Raw genomic sequence first — 22,879 nt, 5'->3', positions numbered from 1 at the left:
AATTGCCAGAAATAAACCACTACTAAAGGACACCAATAATAAGAAGAGACTTGCTTGGACCGAGAAACATGAGCAATGGACATTAGACTGGAAGAAATCTGTCCTTTGGTCTGATGAGTCCAAATGGGAGATTTTGGTTCCAACTGCCATGTCTTTCTGAGATACAGAGTAGGTGAACGGATGATCTCCGCATGTGTGGTTCCCACCATGAAGCATGAAGGAGGAGGTGTGATGGTGCTTTGCTGGTGACACTGTCTGTGATTTATTTAGAATTCAAGGCACATAACCAGCATGGCTACCACAGCATTCTGCAGCGATACGCCATCCCATCTGGTTTGCGTTTAGTGGGACTATCATTTGTTTTTCAACAGGACATTGACCCAACACACCTCCAGGCTGTGTAAGGGCTATTTGACCAAGAAGGAGAGTGATGGAGTGCTGCATCAGATGACCTGGTCTCCATAATCATCCACCCTCAAACTAATTGAGATGGTTTGGGATGAGTTGGACCACAGAGTGAAGGAAAAGCAGCCAACAAGTGCTCAACATGTGGAAACTCCTTCAAAACTATTGCAAAAGCATTCCAGGTGAAGCTGGTTGACAGAATGCCAAGAGTGTGCAAAGCTGTCATCAAGGCATAGTGAGGCTACTTTGAAGAATCTAAAATACATTTGTTTAAAAAAATGTTGGTTACTACATGATTCCATGTGTAATTTCATCGTTTTGATGTCTTCATTTTTATTCTACAATGTATAAAATAGTACAAATAAAGAAAAACCCTTGAATGAGTAGGTGTGTCCAAACTTTTGACCGGTACTGTATATACAATTAAAGCTGTGTTTGTGGATGAATTTACTTCTGCCAGATGCCTGTAATAAAGTTTTTGCACTGAAGAACATTGCGCTCCATTTTTGCCCATTGAAGACCATTTTAAAAGCTTACAAAACTCAAAAACGAAAGTAAAAAAACATCACTTTCATACTGTATAACCATGACACCTTTATGGGTGAGAATCATATTGCCCTCAAGCCTCTTTTTCAGAGACAGTATAATAAATTATAAACTGGGTGGTTCGAGCCCTGAATGCTGATTGGCTGACAGCCGTTGTATATCAGACCGTATACAACGGATATGATAAAACAGTTATTTTTACTGTTCTAATTATGTTGGTAACCAGTTTATAACAGCAATAAGGCACATCAGGGGTTTGTGATATATGGCCAACATACCATGGCAAAGGGCGGTGTCCAGGCACGCCACCGTGGTATATTGGCCATATACAACACCCCTCGGACCTTATTGTTTAAATATACTTCAAGATCCTTGGCTCTAGTGCCTTCTAAGCAACCCTAACCGTTACATAGAAAAACACTAAACACTAGCAGACGGAACCCAGGCACAAAACCCAAACCCAACACCAAAACGTTCAAACAGAACTCTTACCTGTGGCAGCAGCTGCGGGGCGGTTGAATCTGGCCGAGCCGGCCCTCTGAAGGGGGTTCTGGGCCTGCTTGCCTGCTACCTGGCTGGTCACCGCTGGAGTCTTCAGCCCTATGGTAGAGAAATAGTGAAACACCATGTCAACAGACAGACTAAACCTAACTGCAGCCTTGTAGCAGAGACTACCAGGTTATAGGACTAGTGTGGTTTTATGAAGTAGTATCTGTGTAGTAGTGGAGCTTGGGTCTTAAAGGAGAGCGCAGAGATTTACCTACTACAGCCCCCCTGTGTCCACCTCCTACTACAGGGCACAAGCCCCTGTGTCCACCTCCTACTACAGGGCACAAGCCCCCCTGTGTCCACCTCCTACCACAAGCCCCTGTGTCCACCTACCACAAGCCCCTGTGTCCACCTCCTACCACAAGCCCCTGTGTCCACCTCCTACCACAAGCCCCTGTGTCCACCTCCTACCACAAGCCCCTGTGTCCACCTCCTACCACAAGCCCCTGTGTCCACCTCCTACCACAGGGTACAAGCCCCTGTGTCCACCTCCTACCACAGGGTACAAGCCCCTGTGTCCACCTCCTACCACAGGGTACAAGCCCCTGTGTCCACCTCCTACTACAGGGTACAAGCCCCTGTGTCCACCTCCTACCACAGGGTACAAGCCCCTGTGTCCACCTCCTACCACAGGGTACAAGCCCCTGTGTCCACCTCCTACCACAGGGTACAAGCCCCTGTGTCCACCTCCTACCACAGGGTCAAGCTGAGGGTGGATAAATAAACACCTCATAATCACCTGGGCCCAGCTTATCAAAAAGTTATCTGGATTTCCTCTATTGGATAGGATTAAATTAATAGAAATATAATTAATAGAACAGAAGAATCATTGACTTGAATGAGGACTCCTGTTCTATTAATTATATTTCTATGCATTCAATCCTTTCCGATTGAGGATATCCAGATCGATAACTGGGCCCTACTCAATGGGAATCGGAGGATGATGGGTCATTTAAGCCACAGGGTTGGAAAATGATTATGTTAAAACATAATTTTAGAAATGAGATAGTTAGATAATCACAAATCAGCTCGTCTGTTGATATGCAGGTAGCCTAGTGGTTAGAGCGTTGGGCCAGTAACCGAAAGGTTGCTGAATTGAATCCCCGAGCTGACAAGGTAAAAATCTATCGTTCTGCCCCTGAGCAAGGCAGTTAACCCGCTGTTCCCCGGGGGCCGAAAGACGTGGATGTAAATTACGGCAGTCCCCCGCACCTCTCTGATTCAGAGGGGTTGAGTCAAGACACATTTCAGTTGAAGGCATTCAGTTGTACAACTGACTAGGTATTCCCCTTTATATGGTTTGGTATTTTACAATATAGTGGGACACAAGGAATAGATATTTGTGGGAATTGAGTGTTCTACCTCGGCGGTGAGTCATTGCAGTGTGTGTGTGAGAGAAAGAGAGTGTGTGTGTCCTCGTAAGTTATAGTTGAATTAAGACATTTGAAACCAATGAGAAATCAGAGTGACCTAGATACAATGGAATAAAAAATATTGGTCCTCATATGTTTACACTTCAACCAAGCAGAAATCCACAGGGAAAAAAAAAATCAACTAACATACCGACTACTGTATCCATTAACTGTCAGTGGTCACTGCTGCCATGGCAACATGACGTCGCTACAGCAGATGTACTGTACTCCATCTACCCCAAGCTAATATTACTCATATCCTGTGGGCACTTCCAGAGGCCACAGAAATAAACAGAGATTCTATCTAACCAATATAAGGGAGCGCTATATTCATTGACACACATTATAGTGGAGATAAAGTGTATAAATGAACCAATCATCATTCAGGATTAGACCCATCCGTTGTGTAATCATTGACACACACAGGGACGGAGGTTGGTTGGTAATACAATCCTGGTTCGGTAATATTCCAATCTATGTGGTTCTGTTGGAGCAACACATTGGGTCTAATCAGAAGAAACACACCCATTTGAACACAAATATGTCCATGTTTTAGCTAAAAGATATTCAAGTCAAGGAGAGGGTGTGGTGTGCAAATCAAAAGCACCAGAGGAGACATCACCATCTGGGTTAAATAAAACTAGTCCATCTGATCCTGATCAGAGAAACACATCACAGAGAGGGAAACTGACTCATTAGTGAAACTGTCTAGTGATGGTGAGCATGTTTAGACACATCTGTTTAAATGCTAACTCTGCTTAGACCATCAGACTTAAAGGGATAGGCTTCAAAATCAAAAGGTTAGTGAGTGAAAGTAAGCATACAGCAAGGATATGTGAAAGTATTGTGTGTGTGTGTGTGTGTGTGTGTGTGTGTGTGTGTGTGTGTGTGTGTGTGTGTGTGTGTGTGTGTGTGTGTGTGTGTGTGTGTGTGTGTCACCTGTTGCAGTGCTTCTCCCTGGTAGTGAGGGGCTCTGGTTCGGAACCCCAGTGGCCTGGTAGTGGTGGGGGCCTTAATCGACCCCTGGGTTCCCCCTGGAGCTGTAGGCTGGCTGGGCCTCTCATCTGGCTTACAGCCCCCCACCACTGGAGCTGTAGGCTGGCTGGGCCTCTCATCTGGCTTACAGCCCCCCACCACTGGAGCTGGGACTAGGACAGAGAAAGACAGGGATGATGACAGTTAATACTAGAATTAAGAATTAACTAATACAAATATAGTCTATTAACCACTTGGAAATAGACTGAAACTCATTCAAACCTCACTCAACTACATTGGGTTTAGTTTGAGTTGTTCAATAGTGAAAGACGATTGGCTGGCACGTGTAACTCCAGCACACACAACATTCTATAATAGAATAGTGTTATTTGACGTGTATCTTTTTAGACATGGAAAGACCCAAACGCCGTTCTGAAAGATGATAGTTCTACTGTATCAAAACTGAAATGGTCTCCGTTGTGAATACGTCTGTGTGGGCAGATAGCGAACCTCTCACAGCACGTCTGTGTGGGCAGATAGCGAACCTCTCACAGCACGTCTGTGTGGGCAGATAGCGAACCTCTCACAGCACGTCTGTGTGGGCAGATAGCGAACCTCTCACAGCACGTCTGTGTGGGCAGATAGCGAACCTCTCACAGCACGTCTGTGTGGGCAGATAGCGAACCTCTCACAGCACGTCTGTGTGGGCAGATAGCGAACCTCTCACAGCACGTCTGTGTGGGCAGATAGCGAACCTCTCACAGCACGTCTGTGTGGGCAGATAGCGAACCTCTCACAGCACGTCTGTGTGGGCAGATAGCGAACCTCTCACAGCACGTCTGTGTGGGCAGATAGCGAACCTCTCACAGCCCAAACGTAAGAAAGAAAAAAATAGCTGTTTACATGGCATAATTCCCCTCATTAAGCTAAATGCACATAACGCCGATTACCTACCAAAAAGGGGAATAATCTCTGGTCCTAATTATCTACATGATTACAATCATCAGACTACTGATTACAAATGTCTCAAAACGCTGCATAAACAACATCATCTGCATTAGCGACAGCCGTCTGCAGCACAATTAGAGCAACGGGAAACCAGTATGTTTATGTAGTTAAGGCACAATGGTAGATTGATTTGGTGATCACTGTGTGTGTGTGTGATTAGTTCCTCTGTAAACAGAGGCGGCGCAACGCCATAGCAACAGTATCTTGGTCGTCATCCGATCACCATGACAACCTGCTCATCCAACAGTAGCCATAGGTCTTCTACCTTCGGCGCTGAGTCATTGCAGTGTGAGTGTGAGAGCAAGAGAGAGAGAGCATGTGAAAATGTGGAGAGAGAGAGTGTGAGAAGAGTGCATGAGAGCGATAGAGGAGAGCGAGAGAGAGAGAGCGCGTGTGAAAGTGTGGAGAGAGAGCGAGTGTGAGAAGAGTGAGAGAGGGCATGAGAGCGATGGAGAAGAGAGCGATGGAGAGGAGGAGCGAGGAGAGCGAGAAGGAAGGAAGGCATTTCTTTTTCTCTACTGTTCTGTCACTAAAGGAATTCCTACAGCAGGTCTCATCCATGTCTTCATCTCTCTTGAACATCCCCCTTTCCCCTCCTCCCCACCCCCTCTTCTTTCTCTTCAACAGAGTGGTGGCTGTACTGTAGTGAACAAAGACAACCATTGACCCCCTATCCCCATTTAGACCAAGTCACACAGGGAGGTCATGTGATGCTGTTGATAGTATTGTTCAGACGTATCACATGAAACTATTAGATAGTAATAGAAACCTCAATCTCAAACTCAACTCTACACATTCAACGTGTTGGGTGTTCATTTCCTGATAAACTGAGACACGGCAACTATACATTATCCAGTGTTGAGTGGTTCAGTGTAGCAAGCCAACACTGTGGGGAGCTGATTATCACCTCTAGGGACATTAAATCAGTCCTGACAGCAGACTACAGCAGGTCTGTACAATAAGCATGTAGACTTTCTGGAAACTAATATTTAGTCCCTGAAATGAGTTAAATAAATGTGTGTGAGTAAGAGTCAGTCCTCACCCTTCTCCACTCACACCTCCATCTTCCTCAACACACAACCACCACCTCTCCAGCAGCTACAGTAGATATAGAGAGGAGGACCAGATGTAATCCAGAGGTTTATGATGCCGTCCAGACAAAGCCCCTGGATATGTGGGTCAGGAGAGTACCCTGTCTGCCTCTCTGATCACACACACACAGAGCCTGGGCAGATGTGAACTCTGACCTCGATAGAGAAAGCAGGAATGCCACTGCAATGAGGGGCCAGATTCACATGGACATTCTCTTCAGAGTCAAATGGCAGGGGAGACTCATGGAATTGTCGAGAGCGAGAGAGTGTGTGTGTGTGTGTGTGTGTGTGTGAGAGCTAGTGGCAAGAGGAGGATGTGAATCACCAGCAACAGGAAGACCACACCAATGAAAACCACTGCTTGCACACTGAGTGTGTTGTGTGAAGACCTTCTGTGGTGCCGCAATGTAGGAAGAATAACTCAATGCGCACACACACACACACACACACACACACACACACACACACACACACACACACACACACACACACACACACACACACACACACACACACACACAGTCTCACGTTTGCTGGGGGCTGCTGAAGATCCGTTACTCTCGCTGGCGGCGCTGCCCAGAGAAGAGGAGCTAAGGCTTGTGGGTAGGTTCTTCACGGGCAGTTTGGACACGGCGGCGGCAGCAGCCGAAGGGCGAGCAGCACCTAACCCCTGGTTGACGGATGGCTTTGGGTTAGAGGTCACCACAGTAGGCCCAGGCAATCCAGAGGGTCTGTCTGTGACACGTGGCTTGGGGATACCTGGGAAATGTAGGAAAGGACCAACAGGGTTCATCAGTTTCAGGTATTGGGAGAAGTATTCACATCTGTATCAGTATGAATCAATGTCCATAATATCAATATGTCCGTACACTGAAAATTCTAACATAAGATATCAGTATCGTATCAATACAAAGATCAGGGGCAGTATTTATAAGAATGCTGATTTAGGATCAGTTTTGCCTTTAAGATCAAGGCTTCCTCAGCATCTGCAGAACACATATACCGCTAGTCAGGGTGTGTGTGTGTGAGTATAAACATGCCCTACTAGAAGATACATATTTATTTATCTAGTGACACAGCTGAGCTAGCAGAGGAAGGATGAATAGGAGAGAGACAGGGAGTGAGAGAGAAAACCCCCTCTGGCACTGAGTACATACAGAGAGAAGTATAGAGAAGAGCCCATATCAGCACAAAGTACGTGGACATACTGTAGGGTGACATTGATGGATATATACAGACATATCAGCAAGTTTTAGACAAGCTCACACACACACACACACACACACACACACACACACACGTTAGGGTGCAGAGATTTGGCTCCAGTGTGAGGTGAATGAGGTCTGTGACCACCAGTCAAAGGTTCTGAAATAGAACAGGGTTGGTCTTCCACAGAGGGAGGGGTTATGTTCCTATAGTGTTCCTGTAGTGTTGCTGAATACTGTAACAGAGCACCAAACTGCAGTGACGCTAGCAGCACTGTATAATAACATGATGTGAACTATCTGGATACATGGCTAGTCTTACACCTCAGAGCAGACCTGGGTCATGTTCAGTGGGCCACAACGTAACAACACATTTGGCAACGTGACTAGTTAAGGTTAAAAAGGTTAAATTCTTAGTCTTACGGTACAAGTTAATGAAGTACTTTCCTGTTTCACTCTGTTTGAAGTAGTTTCTACTAGCTGATAGTGAACAGGACCCTGGATCTTACAGGCTATTCCAGATACTTGAGCTGCATTTGGATTTAGCGCCCCCACACAAGACAATCAAACAACACAAATACTTTTGACATATTGATTTGACCAATGTCTGGTACAATGTCTGTTCATGACCCACGGAGCCAAACACTATAGTTTAACTTGACCCAGGTCTGGTAACCCCTGGGCTGTTCTCCAGCTTAGGGGAGGGCTTGGTGGGAACTAACAACACCTCCTCCTCCCTCCTCCTTTCCTTTTGATTTAAACCAGTACTTAATCAAACATGCTTCCCTATCAGTAGGAACATCTCCAAGGCCCTACGGCTCTTCCCTTTTCACACCACTGCCCTGTGTGTGTGTGTGAGAGAGAGACCGAGACTGTGTGAGAGAGACAATAGCAGAGACGCTGTTTGTGTGTGTCAAAACTCAAGGATGTGTACATGTGTATCCAGGACAACGCCCTGAGTGGACCTGTGGGTTGTGTCACCATCGCCTTTGCTCATCAGAGACAGGAAAGAGAGGAAGAGCACTGCTGTGTAGAGATTAGTAGAAGGATAACTATGATCTACTGTGCGGTCAGTTTGACTTTTTCCCTCATGATGGTCAGGGTTAGGACTGGAGCAGGGCAAGCTGGTCCTGGATCTGTGTGTACAGGAAATGTCTAGCTCAAGCTGTTGGATAGTACAGTAACATGACTGAATAGACCTCCTGTGTACAGTGTTAGTTACTGCAGTACCACCAAATAGCCCTTTGACAGCAAATACATACTGTATTATACACTCAGTATACCAAACACTAGGAACACCTTCCTAATATAGAGTTGCACCCCTCCCCTTTGCCCCCAGAACAGCCTCGATTCATCCTCTACAGTACAAGGTGTTGAAAGCGTTCCACAGAGATGCTGGCCCATGTTGACTCCTAAGCGTTCCACAGTTGTGTCAAGTTGGCTGGATGTCCTTTGGGTGGTGGACCATTCTTAATACTCACGGGAAAAACCCAGCAGCGCTGCAGATCTTAACACAAACCGGTGCGTCTGGCACCTACTACCAAAGGCACTTAAATATGTTGTCTTGCCCATTCACCCTCTGAATGGCACACATACACAATCCATGTGTCAAGGCTTTAAAAGTCCTTCATCTACACGGATTGAAGTAGATTTAACAAGTGACATTAATAAGGGATCATAGCTTTCATCTGGATTCACCTGGTCAGTCTGTCATGGAAAGAGCCTAATGTTTTGTATACTCCGTGTATAATTGAGAACTTATAGCTAGCTGTGTGTTGGTTGCCTGAATGTCTTAGGAAGATACACATATACAGGTTTATGTTACCTAGGCAACGTTAGGAGTTGTGTGTTCACCTTGCGGTGAGTGTTTACAACAAGGTAAAAAATGAACACAAGCATGTTGCCTCAGTAACCATATAAGACATTAGGCCAAGCACGCCTCCTACGCAATCATCAAGTTTGGAGACGACACAACAGTAGTGGGCTTGATTACCAACAACGACGAGACCGGTGAGGGCTCTGGGAGTGTGGTGCCAGGAAAATAACCTCTCATTCAACGTCAACAAAACAAAGGAGATGATCGTGGACTTCAGGAAACAGCAGAGGGAACACCCCCATATCCACATCGACTGGACCGCAGTGGAGAAGGTGGAAAGATCCTGGGCGTACTCATCACTGACAAACTGAAATGGTCCACCCACACAGACAATGTGCCTCTTCAAACTCAGGAGGCTGATTTTTTTTGGGCTTGGAACCTAAAACCCTCTCAAACTTTTACAGATACAGAATTGAGAGCATCAGCGCCTAGTATGGCAACACTTTGTTTTTTACACCAAACCAACTGGCAGTGTGGTGCCAGGACAACAACCTCTCCCTCAATGTGAGCAAGACAAAGGAGCTGATCGTGGACTACAGGAAAAGGCGGGCTGAACAGGCCCCCATGAACATCGATGGGGCTGTAGTGGAGCGGGTCGAGAGTTTCAAGTTCCTTGGTGTCCACATCACCAACAAACCATCATGGTCCAAACACACCAAGACAGTTGTGAAGAGGGAACGACAAAACCTTTTCCCCCTCAGGAGACTGAAAAGATTTGGCATGGGTCCCCAGATCCTCAAAAAGTTCTACAGTTGCACCATTGAGAGTATCCTGACCGGTTGCGTCACCGCCTGGTATGGCAACTCCTCATCATCTGAACGTAAGGTGCTACAGAGGCTAGTGCGAACGGCCCAGTAGATCACAGGAGCCAAGCTTCCTGCAATCCAGGACCTAAATAAATAGGCGGTGTCAGAGGAAAGCCCATAAAATTGTTAGAGACTCCAGTCACCCAAGTCATAGACTGTTCTCTCTACTACCGAACGGCAAGCAGTACCGGAGCGCCAAGTCTAGGACCAAAAGGCTCCTTAACAGCTTCTATCCCCAAGCCATAACACTGCTGAACAATTAATCAAATGGCCACCAGACTATTTACATTGACACCCCCCCCCCATTTGTTTTGTACACTGCTGCAACTCACTGTTTATTATCTATGCATAGTCACTTCACCCCTACCTACATGTACAAATGACCTCTAACCTGTACCCCTGCACACTGACTCGGTACCTCCTGTATATAGCCTTGTTACGGTTGTTATTGTGTTATTTTTATTTGTACTTTTTTCTACTTTTTACTTTAGTTTATTTCGTAAATATTTTCTTAACTCCTCTTGAACTGCACTGTTGGTTAAGGGCTTGTAAGGAAGCATTTCACGGTAAGTTCTACACTTGTATTCGGCGCATGTGACAAATAAAGTTTGATTTGAACTGCACCGCCCGCAATCACAGGGCACTCCAGGGGGTGGTGCGGTCTGCCCAACGCATCACCGGGGGCTCACTACCTGCCCTCCCGGACAACTACAGCACCTGATGCCATAGGAAGGACAAAAAGATCATCAAGGACAACAACCACCCGAGCCACTGCCTGTTCACCCCGTTATCATCCAGAAGGCAAGGTCAGTACAGGTGCATCAAAGCTGGGACTGAGAGACTGAAAAACAGCTTCCATCTCAAGGCCATCAGACTGTTTAATAGCCATCACTAGCACATTAGAGGCTGCTGCCTATAGGCATAGACTTGAAATCACTGGTCATAAATGGAACACTAGTTACTTTAATAATGTTTACATATTTTGTATTACTCATCTCATATGTACATACACTGTATATATACTGTATTTTAGTCTATGCTGCTCTGACATTGCTCGTCCAAATATTGATATATTCTTATTTCCTTTACTTTACTTAGTTTTGTGTATTGTAGCGAAATTGTTAGATATTACTTGTTAGATATTACTGCACTGTCGGAGCTAGAAACAAACACAAGCATTTCGCTACACCCGCAATAACATCTGCTTAACACGTATATGTGACCAATAACATTTGATTGGACTTGAAACAAATGGTGAATGAGTAACAGACAGCCTTTGAACTCTTATTTGGGTGGAGAAGGTTTCTGAATGTGCTTCTCAAAGACGCCTTTTCAACATGGCCAGAGTTCGGGGTCAAATTTGGCACCGTTTTTCAGAAACAAGGAAACTATTGTCCGCTCAGAATTTGACCTTTTCTGACAAGACGCAGATCTGGTTTTCTGATAGATTCATTCTTCCACACACACACCCTCAGATCCAATCCGCCCCCGAATCCCAACTGTGCATATCAAAACTGCCTTCCCACACTGCATAACACTGCAGCCTAGCGGTTATGGAAACAAATAGTTAAATTACAGACAGGCTATTGTGGGGAATCCCGACCAGGTTAAGCGTGTGTAAATGGAACGCAATTCATTTTCTTTTATGCACTTTTCTCTCCATGCATATAATGACCTTAAACCTAAGCATGAGAATAGCATTCTATTCACCTGCTATTCATTGGGGATGGAGCTTGAATGAATGAAGGTGTGGAGGAGGCGTGTCCACAGATATGATGTATTCTGACCTTGACTTAACTCCCTCATAATGAATGAAGGTGTGGAGGAGGCGTGTCTACAGATATGATGTATTCTGACCTTGACTTAATTCCCTCGAATGAAGGTGTGGACAGATATGATGTATTCTGACCTTGACTTAACTCCCTCATAATGAATGAAGGTGTGGAGGAGCGTGTCTACAGATATGATGTATTCTGACCTTGACTTAATTCCCTCATAATGAATGAAGGTGTGGAGGAGGCGTGTCCACAGATATGATGTATTCTGACCTTGACTTAACTCCCTCATAATGAATGAAGGTGTGGAGGAGGCGTGTCTACAGATATGCTGTATTCTGACCTTGACTTAACTCCCTCATAATGAATGAAGGTGTGGAGGAGCGTGTCCACAGATATGCTGTATTCTGAACTTACTTAACTCCCTCATAATTTGACCATCTTTATCTGCAAGGAAACCATGAATGTCTACCTACCCGTTTCAAGTGGAAAAGACTACTTTCTTTTTCAGACAGAAATAACAACATTCTCCATACATTGTCATTTACAACTTGATAAGAGCTATCGATAAGAGCTAGTAAATGAGTCAACCGTTGGGATCAGGGGATTGTAAATAGACTTGTTTTAGATCCATTTTACATTATAGTCGCTGGAGACAAACGTTAAACCAGTCATTTGGCAGCAACCTGAAGCATTATCAACAAATCAACTTTCCCCACAGTAAAGCATTATTCATTTTAAATTGTATGGATTTTAACTTAATAGGATGGTTAATCTCGAATGTCTTAATTATAGGCCACCCCGACATTCATGTTAAATATGATCCACTATCAGTATCAACCGTCAGTAGGACTAATAACCACACATATTCAACCGCCAATGTACTGTTAGTTCCCTTCAGGTGGTATAGCCTATATTATCATTCCATTGTTTCCTTTACATTCCTTTTCCTCCTCTGTTTCCTTCTACGTATGGCTGCTGAGGATCATTAGTATCAGTCGGTCTAATTAGTTTTTACACGTAGGCTAACAGAAGCCTTTGAACTCTTATTTGGGTGGAGGTTTCAGCCTCAAGCCGTAACAGTGGCAAGTGATCAGTTTGGCACCGTTTTCAGGCAAGGAAACTATTGTCCGCTCAGGGTTTGACCTTTTCTGACAAGTACGCATCTGGTTTTCTGATAGATTCATTCTTCCACACACACACCCTTGAATCCCAACTGTCCCATATCAACACTGCAGCCTAGCGGTTATGGAAACAAATAGTTAAATTACAGACTAGGCTATTGTGGGGAATCCTCCCTGTTAATGAAATGGAACACAATTCATTTTTTTTAAATGGATTTTCTCTCCATGCATATTGACCTTAAACCTAAGCATGAGAATAGCATTCTATTCACCTGCTATTCATTGATTGAATGAATGAAGGTGTGGAGGAGGCTGTCCACAGATTGATGTATTCTGACCTCAACTTAATTCCCTCATAATGAATGAAGGTGTGGAGGAGCGTGTCTACAGATATGCTGTATTCTGACCTTGACTTAATTCCCTCATAATGAATGAAGGTGTGGAGGAGGCGTGTCCACAGATATGCTGTATTCTGACCTTGACTTCATTCCCTCATAATGAATGAAGGTGTGGAGGAGGCGTGTCTAAAGGGATTAAGGCTACAGATATGCTGTATTCTGACCTTGACTTCATTCCCTCATAATGAATGAAGGTGTGGAGGAGGCGTGTCTACAGATATGCTGTATTCTGAACTCGACTTAACTCCCTCATAATTTGACCATCTTTACCTGCAAGGAAACCATGAATGTCTACCTACCCGTTTCAAGTGGAAAAAGACTACTTTCTTTTTTCAGACAGAAATAACAACATTCTCCATACATTGTCATTTACAACTTGATAAGAGCTATTGATAAGAGCTAGGTAAATGAGTCAACCGTTGGGATCAGGGGGTTGTAAATAGACTTGTTTTAGATCCATTTTACATTATAGTCGCTGGAGACAAACGTTAAACCAGTCATTTGGCAGCAACCTGAAGCATTATCAACAAATCAACTTTCCCCACAGTAAAGTTTATGAAATGCTTTGGCATTATTCAGAATTTTAAATTGTATCGAATTTTAACTTTGAGGGATGGTTACTCTCGAATGTCTTAATTATAGGCCACCCCGACATTCATGTTAAATATGATCCACTATCAGTATCAACCGTCAGTAGGACTAATAACCACACATATTCAACCGCCAATGTACTGTTAGTTCCCTTCAGGTGGTATAGCCTATATTATCATTCCATTGTTTCCTTTACATTCCTTTTCCTCCTCTGTAAACACTGTCTCGTCCGATGGCTGCTGAGGATCATTAGTATCAGTTTCTAATTAGTTTTTACACGTAAACTAAACTGTTATGGAGTGGAGTGCAGCCCAAGCCGTAACAGTTACAACCTGATAGTTAGTGCAGGCAATAGGTGAGGAGCCTACTATTGTACATTATTCTCCCTGTTGTAATTGAATGGTCACTAATCTTGCAACATTACCATGGTTTGACAAACTGAAGGTGGCAATTTTCAGGATGAATCAAACCACAGTATTTTGATTAAAGGCTCTCCAAACCTGTTTTATGACTCAAATACTTTCTTAACCCTAAATAACTGAGAAGTGACGAAATCACACTATTTTTAAACCTGCCAATTGGTGCTAAAACAGGGTGGCAGGTAGCCTAGGGATTAAGAGCATTGAGCCATTAACCGGAAGGTTGCTGGTTCGAATCCCGTCCCGACTACATTAAAAACCGAGATGTGCCCTTGAGCAAGACACGTAACCCTAATTGCTCCTGTAATTCACTCTGGATAAAACGTCTGCTGAATGACTCAAATGTAAATGTAAAACAGAGATGAAAATGCATTCATTTAGATGGCTTTCTTTCATTGATCCCTAGGTTCAGAATACCTGTTCTCTCCACATATTCTAATGAGTCGGTCAACAGAATTCTAAATCAAAGATACATCGTATTTAAAGGGATGGCTTAAGATACATGTACTGAAAACCCTGTTGAATGAAGATGCAGAGTCCGTTACGTGACTGAATAAGGTATGTCTGATTACCAAACACTGAGAAGTGCATAGGAAAGGTGTACATTTTCTACATCTGATTACCAAACACTGAGAAGAGGTAGGAAAGGCATACATTTTCTTCGTCTGATTACCAAACACTGAGAAGAGGTAGGAAAGGCGTACATTTTCTCCATCTGATTACCAAACACTGAGAGGTAGGAAAGGCGTACATTTTCTCCATCTGATTAGAGAAGAAGGAAAAAGGCATACATTTTCTACATCTGATTACCAAACACTGAGAAGTGGTAGGAAAGGCGTACATTTTCTACGTCTGATTACCAAACACTGAGAAGAGGTAGGAAAGGCGTACATTTTCTACGTCTGATTACCAAACACTGAGAAGAGGTAGGAAAGGCATACATTTTCTACGTCTGATTACCAAACACTGAGAAGAGGTAGGAAAGGCGTACATTTTCTACGTCTGATTACCAAACACTGAGAAGAGGTAGGAAAGGCGTACATTTTCTACATCTGATTACCAAACACTGAGAAGTGGTAGGAAAGGTTTACATTTTCTACATCTGAAGACTAGATGGAAGACAACATGTTGATGTCTCGCGTAACTAAGACTACGTCCCAAAAGACACCCTATTCCCTATGTAGTGGACTACTTTTTTTTTTTTTTACCAGGGCTCATATGGCTTTTGTCAAAAGCAGTGCACTATATAGAGAATAGGGTGGCATTTGGGACTTACTCCCAATGACCCACGTCACGCTAATAGTAGTCTCAATTTCCTCACACAAGAAAAGCCTTTTGTGTGTATGGGGACTGAGAGAATCAAACATTGGATCCAACCACTCTGGCAGAAGGAAGAGAGGACCCGAAAGAAGGAAGAAGGAGAGAGCGAGAGGGTTGCATATGCTTTTCGACTTCCTCTGAGAGGACACAGAGGGAAGTTAGAGTAAAATTAGACCGCAGACACGCATGGTCACAAGCACAGCACACAGTCAGTCAGTCTCCCATTTTAAATGGCTTTTAAAAGATGCAGTAGGTTACATGTGGTGAGGGAACATGATGAGAGAGAGAGAGTGAGATGAAAATAGAGAGAGAGAGTTATCTTATGTAACTCTGCGCAGAACTGAGACAGACCCAAGCAGAAACACAGTCTGGAGATCGACACCGACACACACACACACTCTTGCGCAGCTAACCTTGTGGGGGACACACAATTCAGTCCCACTCAAAATCCTATTTTCCTTAACCCCTAACCCGTACCTTAACCCTAAACCTAACACTAGCTTCTAACCCTAAAACTAACCATAGCTCCTAACCCTAAACTTAATTCTAACCGGAGGTCGACCAATGATTTTTCAACGCAGATACCAATTATTGGAGGACCAAAAAAGCCGATACCGATTAAAATCGGACAAATTATATATATTTGTAATAATGACAATTACTCATTCAACAATGCTGACTGAACACCTTTATTTTAACTTAATATAACACAAATACGTCTCAAATAAATAATGAAACGTGTTCAATTTGGTTTAAATAATGCAAAAACAGTGTTGGAGAAGAAAGTAAAAGTGCAATATGTGCCATGTAAAAAATGTTTAAGTTCCTTGGTCAGAACATGAGAACATATGAAAGCTGGTGGTTCCTTTTAACATGAGTCTTCAATATTCCCATTTAAGAAGTTTTAGGTTGTAGTTATTATAGGAATTATAGGACAATTTCCCTCTATACCATTTGTATTTCATATACCTTTGACTATTGGATGTTCTTATAGGCACTTTAGTATTGCCAGCCTAATCTCAGGAGTTGATAGGCTTGAAGTCATAAACAGCGCTGTGCGTCAAGCATTGCTAAGAGCTGCTGGCAAAAGCAGTAAAGTGCTGTTTGAATGAACGCTTACGAGCCTGCTGCTGCCTACCATCGCTCAGTCAGACTGCTCTATCAAATCTTAGACTTAATTATAATAAACACACAGAAATACGAGCCTTTGGTCATTAATATGGTCAAATCCGAAAACAAAACATTTATTCTTTCAGTGAAATACGGGACCGTTCTGTATTTTATCTAATGGGTGGCATCCATAAGTCTAAATATTGCTTTTACATTGCACAACCTTCAATGTTATGTCATAATTATGTACAAATCTGGCAAATTAATTACGTTTTTTTGTTAGGAATATATGGTCTTCACACAGTTCGCAACGAGCCAGGCGGCCCAAACTGCTGCATATACCCAAACTCTGCTTGCACTGAACGCAAGAGAAGTGTCAATTTCCCTAGTTAATATTGCCTGCTGACATTAATTTATTTTAACTAAATATGCAGTAATCGGCGTCCAAAAATGACAATTATCGATTATTATGAAACCTTGAAATCAGCCATGCCGATTAATCAGTCAACCTCTAATTCTAACCCTAACACTAATTCTAACCTAAACCCCATAGAAATAGCATTTGACCTTGTGGGGACCAGCAAAATATCCACAGTTAGTCAAATTTTTGTTTGTTTACTATTCTTGTGGGAACTTCTGGTTAAACACGTCCACACACACAATCTCTCTGTTGCTCCATGCGTTTGTTTCTGTCTGATTGTCTTGTTCTGATCTGTATTGATTGTGTGTGTGCGTGTGTGTATGGAGCGTGCGTGTGTGTGATGCGTACGAGTGTGTGTCTTGTTTACCCAAACCAGAGTGTGTGTTTAAGTGCCCTCATCTCTGCAGCAGAAGCAGGAAATGAGCAGGCTGACACTGCAGAGCTGAGAATGCCTTTCACATTCCACTACACCTCACTCACACACATTCATTCACACGCGCTCACACACACACATTCTCTCACACACAGTTTCAAGTCTCTACACACACAGCAATGTATTTTCTACACTTTGTCATTTATACACTTTATCAAGTTGCTGACACACAGAAAGATGTGTGTGTGTGTGTAGTCACCAGCTGTCTGACTTGGTCGTCCTCTCGGTGGAGACACACTCCCAGTGGTCTGGCCGTCCTTCCCCGTCGTAGGAGGAGCGGGAGGGGGCAGCCTGGAGCCAGAACTCCCTCCTACTGGAGCTGGAGAGGTGGGAGACAGGGAAGGTCCCCCGGTGTTGCTCGCTCCCCCGGCCCCCCTGCCCTTGACCTGGGGCAGCTGTCTGACCGATGAGGGCCCCAGCTTGGAGGAGACCTTCTGCAGAAAGAGCTGTCGTTTAGTTACCGCGTCCCAGCCCATGGGGCCCAGCTCGGAGCTGCGCACCGAGACCATGGTGTTGGCCATTCCAGAGTCGTAGGCAGAAATGTGGAAGTAGAAGCACACAGGCAGGAGGAGTGAGAAGGAGGGGGAGGAGAGAGAGAGAGAGAGAGAGAGAGAGAGAGAGAGGAAATAGGAGCAGGCTGGAACTCTGAGGTAAAACAGTTGCTATTGTACTACATTCCCTCTGGGATTCACTGCTGGGACCAGTTTCTCTCCCTCTTTATTCCCTCCCTCTTTATTTCCTCCCCCTCTTTCCTCCCTCTTTCCTCCCCCTCTTCCGTCTTCTGTAAACACAGGGCACATATGGAGTGAGTTTGCAGGCCAGTTTTCAAAGAAAAGACTTGACTACTATAAACGTTCCGACTATTCTTACGCTATTCAGAACAGTTTGACAAATGGCTTTTGCCTTCACAGGAGAAGTGTCTGAGAAACAAATCTGTTCTGAGGACTGTTTCAAACTGAGAATAGAATGTGGCGGAACATTCAACAAGCGACGAGTCACACACACCCGCAGATGTCAAGACATTCCACACAAAAAATGATTTGACTCATGCCGTCATTCAACAGAACCCCAACACGGATTGGGGTTCAATGTTCAGCATTATACTGCAGTGAATGATACAGTTGACATTTAAACCCAAAGCCCTCCTTTCGCCATGGATTACTTAAGCCTGACTAACAACATAGTTAAATCATGTGATGACATGCTACGCAGACAGACTTGCCTGAGGAACTACTCAATCACGCCACTCACAAACACAGGAAGAGTTCAAACCTGTCAATGGATTTCAAGGCAAAATACCAAAACAACAAACCACTGCCACTCCCTCACCTAAAACCACTCCCTCCGCTAAAACCTCCACTCCCTCCCCCTAAAACCACTCCCTCCCCTAAAACCAAAAACCAAAACCACTCCCTCCCTCACCTAAAACCACTCCCTCACCTAAAACCACTCCCTCACCTAAAACCACTCCCTCACCTAAAACCACTGCTCCCACCGTTTAGAGATGTAACCAGCCTTGGGCTTGTTCTCTACATGCGTCATATCATCCTGATAAAGTACAGTATGTTCCTGGTGACTGGAAATCTCAGTCAGTTCACTAACAGACCCTGTTGTGGATACTAAAAATACATCTTTCCTTGAGGAAATCACTGATCTGGCCAAGTTGAATTGGGTGAGGGCAGTCTGGTGTGTGGTGTTATATCATGTGACATGCAGATCAGTGATTCTTTCAAGGAAGAGAGGGAGGAACATAAGGAAAGATTTGACCAAACTATTCTAACAGGGCCGTAATAGAATAAACCCCCCCCCCCCCACACACACACACCAGTGGGCTACTTACTGTGCCATTGCTTCTCCTTTGTTCTACAGGTGTCTCACCCCCTGCTCCCTCTGTAGTGTCATCTGTAGTGCACACTCCTGTAGTACACACTCCTGTAGTACACACTCCTGTAGTACCCTCTTCTCCATTTGGGAGACCCTCCCCAGGCGTCCAACGGTGCCCATCCACAGCCAACTCTGAACCCAGAGAGCTGCTGGAGGTGGAGCGAATGCCATTGACTAAAGTGCCCTTCTTCCTCTTCTCAGATTGGTTAGAGACTCTGGGCTCTGTGTTTTGATTGGGTCTGGGTTTGGGGCTCGGCTTCAGCGAAGCTACTTTAGTTTGACCCAAAGACGACCTTTGCCTTTTGACTCCGTCTGGGGCTTTCTTTTCATTGGCCGGAGCAGTTTTTCCCTGCGTCTGATTGGCTGTTCTGGTTGTAGAGGCGGGCCTGGACATGACCTTAGACTTGACGTTCTTCAGGTCGGGTTTGGGGAACCTCTTGACGTCCGTCCTACCAGGTTTGGATGTCGTGGTGACCGCTGTCTTGGCGATGGCGGCGTTCGGTTTGACCCGAGTTGCACACGGGTGTTCCTTGGTCTTGCGGAAAGCAGGGCTCGCACCTTTGGACCCTTTGTTTGGAGACTGGGGAACGGTAAAGGGGGACACTGCCAAATCCACACCCTTGGAGACTTGTACTGAGGTGGAGGTCTGGGAGACTACAGTGAAGCCTTCAGAATCTGGAGACACTATAGTTTCACTGAGAATAACCTCTAGTGCCACAATAGGCTCGGTGTCCACTGCCTCCACCATGGGGAGAACATCCAGAGTGCAGCCCTCCTCGGGCAGATCCACCCCCACCTGAAGTGCCTGTCTATCGGGCAGACCCGGTGAGCTGCTAGCCCCAGTCTGGAGGTTCTGGAGTTCCATGGTGATGGTCCCAGCATGAGGTCTCTTCCTCCCCTCAAGGCCCTTACAGAGGTCAGGCAATGGGGCGGAGAGTGGAGCCTGGATGGGAGCCGTGGTGAAGGGGGAGGCCGTGTCCGAGTCCTCTAGGATGGACACCCCGCTGCTGGGGCGGCGCTCCGAGTCGATCAGGCTGATTCTCCTCATCACCATGTCCGAGCTCACCGACAGGAAAAACCCTTCCTCATCATCTTCAACATCACCCTCGTCACCTGGGATCTCTGTGGCCGCCGAGTCCGGGGAAGAGTCCCTTCTCCCACCGCTGTTGCTCGCCACACTGCTAACGTTGTCATGAAGATCACCTTGGCTACCGTTACTATGCTCCCGTATCCCAGCAATGCTCATGGCGAGGGTCAGGTTGTCGTTCCAGGAGTCCTCATCAGCGTCCAGGTAGACGGACACCGAGTTGTCGTTGGATTCAGAGAACTCAGTCTGAGGCAGTTCCCCAGCTGGTGAGATAGCGGCCATTTTGATTTGGGTCGACATCACACATTCCATGTCGACGTCCAGGCTGCTCAGACTCTGCAGGGAGTCTGGGGAGGAAGAGGAGGAGGAAGAGGAGACAGGGAAAGCATTGCCATTTTGGTCGCCGGTGCGGAGGAGGGGGAGCCTCATTCCGGAGCCATTCATGCCCCCGACGGGGACGCGTTCCCCGGGCTGAGACACACTCATCTCTGGTCTCCGGGAGTGTGTGGGGAAAGCTGATGTCGCTAACTGCTAAAGACCTCAAAACAAGGTCAAACCACGGAGAACTCCATGCTTACAACTGTTTACCTATGTAGGCAGACGTCTACTGAGCAAGGTTTGTCATTGATTAAAGCTGACTCAGATCAGCGCAATACCAGTGATAAGTAGTCAGCCGTCCCTATAGGCCTAGGAGTCACTGAGAGGTAGATATTGAAGTGCACTTTCGGACAAGTGAGGAAGTGAGGAGTGGTCCCATTCTAAGGCCCCTTCAACTGACCCTTTAGTTCAGTCACTGGAGTGGAGTCCATACTCTTCAGGGCTCCTCCTCTGCAAACCTCTGGAAAACACAACGACAAGGAAACACAGGCATCAATATCACAGTTATTATGTTGAAAATACTTTATTTGATAGTATCATAAAACAAAGACAGGAAGACAGAGAAACAGACAGAGAAACAGACTGAAAGACAGAAACAGACTGAAAGACAGAGAAACAGACAGAAAGACAGAGAAACAGACAGAAAGACAGCTGCTGCCCTCTGTTGGTCAACCATAGGAAGTGATTAAACTGGATATTACACCACAAAAAAATGCAACAACACATTTCAACAAAAGCACACAGTGTACCAACATAACCTAATTAGTTATGATGTGGAAACTCATGTAATGCTTGAATCCCAAATTCAAAAACTTTTTCTCTTGGAAGGATTTTCAAACAACTGATACCCTGCCGTTCATACAGTAGGTGGCATTACAATACGCAGAAATCCGTCCTAGTTTCCACTAAAAGTCATTAATATGGCGTTAAGAATCTGTTGCCATTTAAACCAATGAGGTCAACCATCTTAGGATGAAATATTGTCCGTAATTAATGAAACTGGCTTTGATACTCATAACCAAGGGAAAATAAAGACAAGTTGGTCTCTGTAGTATTGAAAAGCTACAAACAATAGCTCTGTTGAAGTTTAAGCAATGTTAGAAAGGCCATAGACATACAGTAGAGTGCATCCCACTCGCACCCTATTCCCCTTTTAGTGCACTACTTTTGAGCAGGCCCCATAGGGCTCTGGTCAAAGGTAGTGGTGTAGGGGAGTGTTTACCTACTCCAGTCCTCTCAACAGGACATTTCTGCTGTCGTCCCGTCCAACCACATCTGATTCAACTTGTCAACTAATCATCCAGCCCTCAAAATAAGTTGAATCAGGTGAGTTTGTCTGGGGGACTACAACTAAAATGTGTGCCGTTTAGGGTACTGGAGGACTACAACTAAAATGTGTGCCGTTTAGCGTACTGGAGGACTACAACTAAAATGTGTGCCGTTTAGGGTACTGGAGGACTACAACTAAAATGTGTGCCGTTTAGCGTACTGGAGGACTACAACTAAAATGTGTGCCGTTTAGGGTACTGGAGGACTACAACTAAAATGTGTGCCGTTTAGCGTACTGGAGGACTACAACTAAAATGTGTGCCGTTTAGGGTACTGGAGGACTACAACTAAAATGTGTGCCGTTTAGGGTACTGGAGGACTACAACTAAAATGTGTGCCGTTTAGGGTACTGGAGAGGACTACAACTAAAATGTGTGCCGTTTAGGGTACTGGAGGACTACAACTAAAATGTGTGCCGTTTAGGGTACTGGAGGACTACAACTAAAATGTGTGCCGTTTAGGGTACTGGAGGACTACAACTAAAATGTGTGCCGTTTAGGGTACTGGAGGACTACAACTAAAATGTGTGCCGTTTAGGGTACTGGAGGACTACAACTAAAATGTGTGCCGTTTAGGGTACTGGAGGACTACAACTAAAATGTGTGCCGTTTAGGGTACTGGAGGACTACAACTAAAATGTGTGCCGTTTAGGGTACTGGAGGACTACAACTAAAATGTGTGCCGTTTAGGGTACTGGAGGACTACAACTAAAATGTGTGCCGTTTAGGGTACTGGAG

General features: G+C 44.9%; 1 protein-coding gene across 7 annotated transcripts in view; it reads right to left on the bottom strand.

Annotated features, from left to right (window-relative positions):
• The window catches only part of mtus1b (microtubule associated tumor suppressor 1b), a 97,009-nt gene that overhangs the window by 43,363 nt on the left and 30,767 nt on the right, over positions 1–22,879 (bottom strand). For all 7 annotated transcript variants that reach the window (XR_008121110.1, XR_008121112.1, XR_008121111.1 and 4 more), the window contains exons 2-6: positions 19,305–21,273; positions 17,664–17,898; positions 6,515–6,745; positions 3,852–4,060; positions 1,444–1,551 (exon numbers count right to left, since the gene is read on the bottom strand). The gene's annotated coding sequence lies outside the window, so the exon portion shown is untranslated. The remainder of the gene's footprint in view (positions 1–1,443; positions 1,552–3,851; positions 4,061–6,514; positions 6,746–17,663; positions 17,899–19,304; positions 21,274–22,879) is intronic.

The sequence above is a fragment of the Oncorhynchus keta genome, unplaced genomic scaffold (genome assembly GCF_023373465.1).
Source record: "Oncorhynchus keta strain PuntledgeMale-10-30-2019 unplaced genomic scaffold, Oket_V2 Un_contig_5685_pilon_pilon, whole genome shotgun sequence".
Taxonomy (NCBI): Eukaryota; Metazoa; Chordata; class Actinopteri; order Salmoniformes; family Salmonidae; genus Oncorhynchus; species Oncorhynchus keta.
The sequence above is the reverse complement of the archived record's forward strand: the minus strand, read 5'-3'. Positions and strand labels throughout refer to the sequence as shown.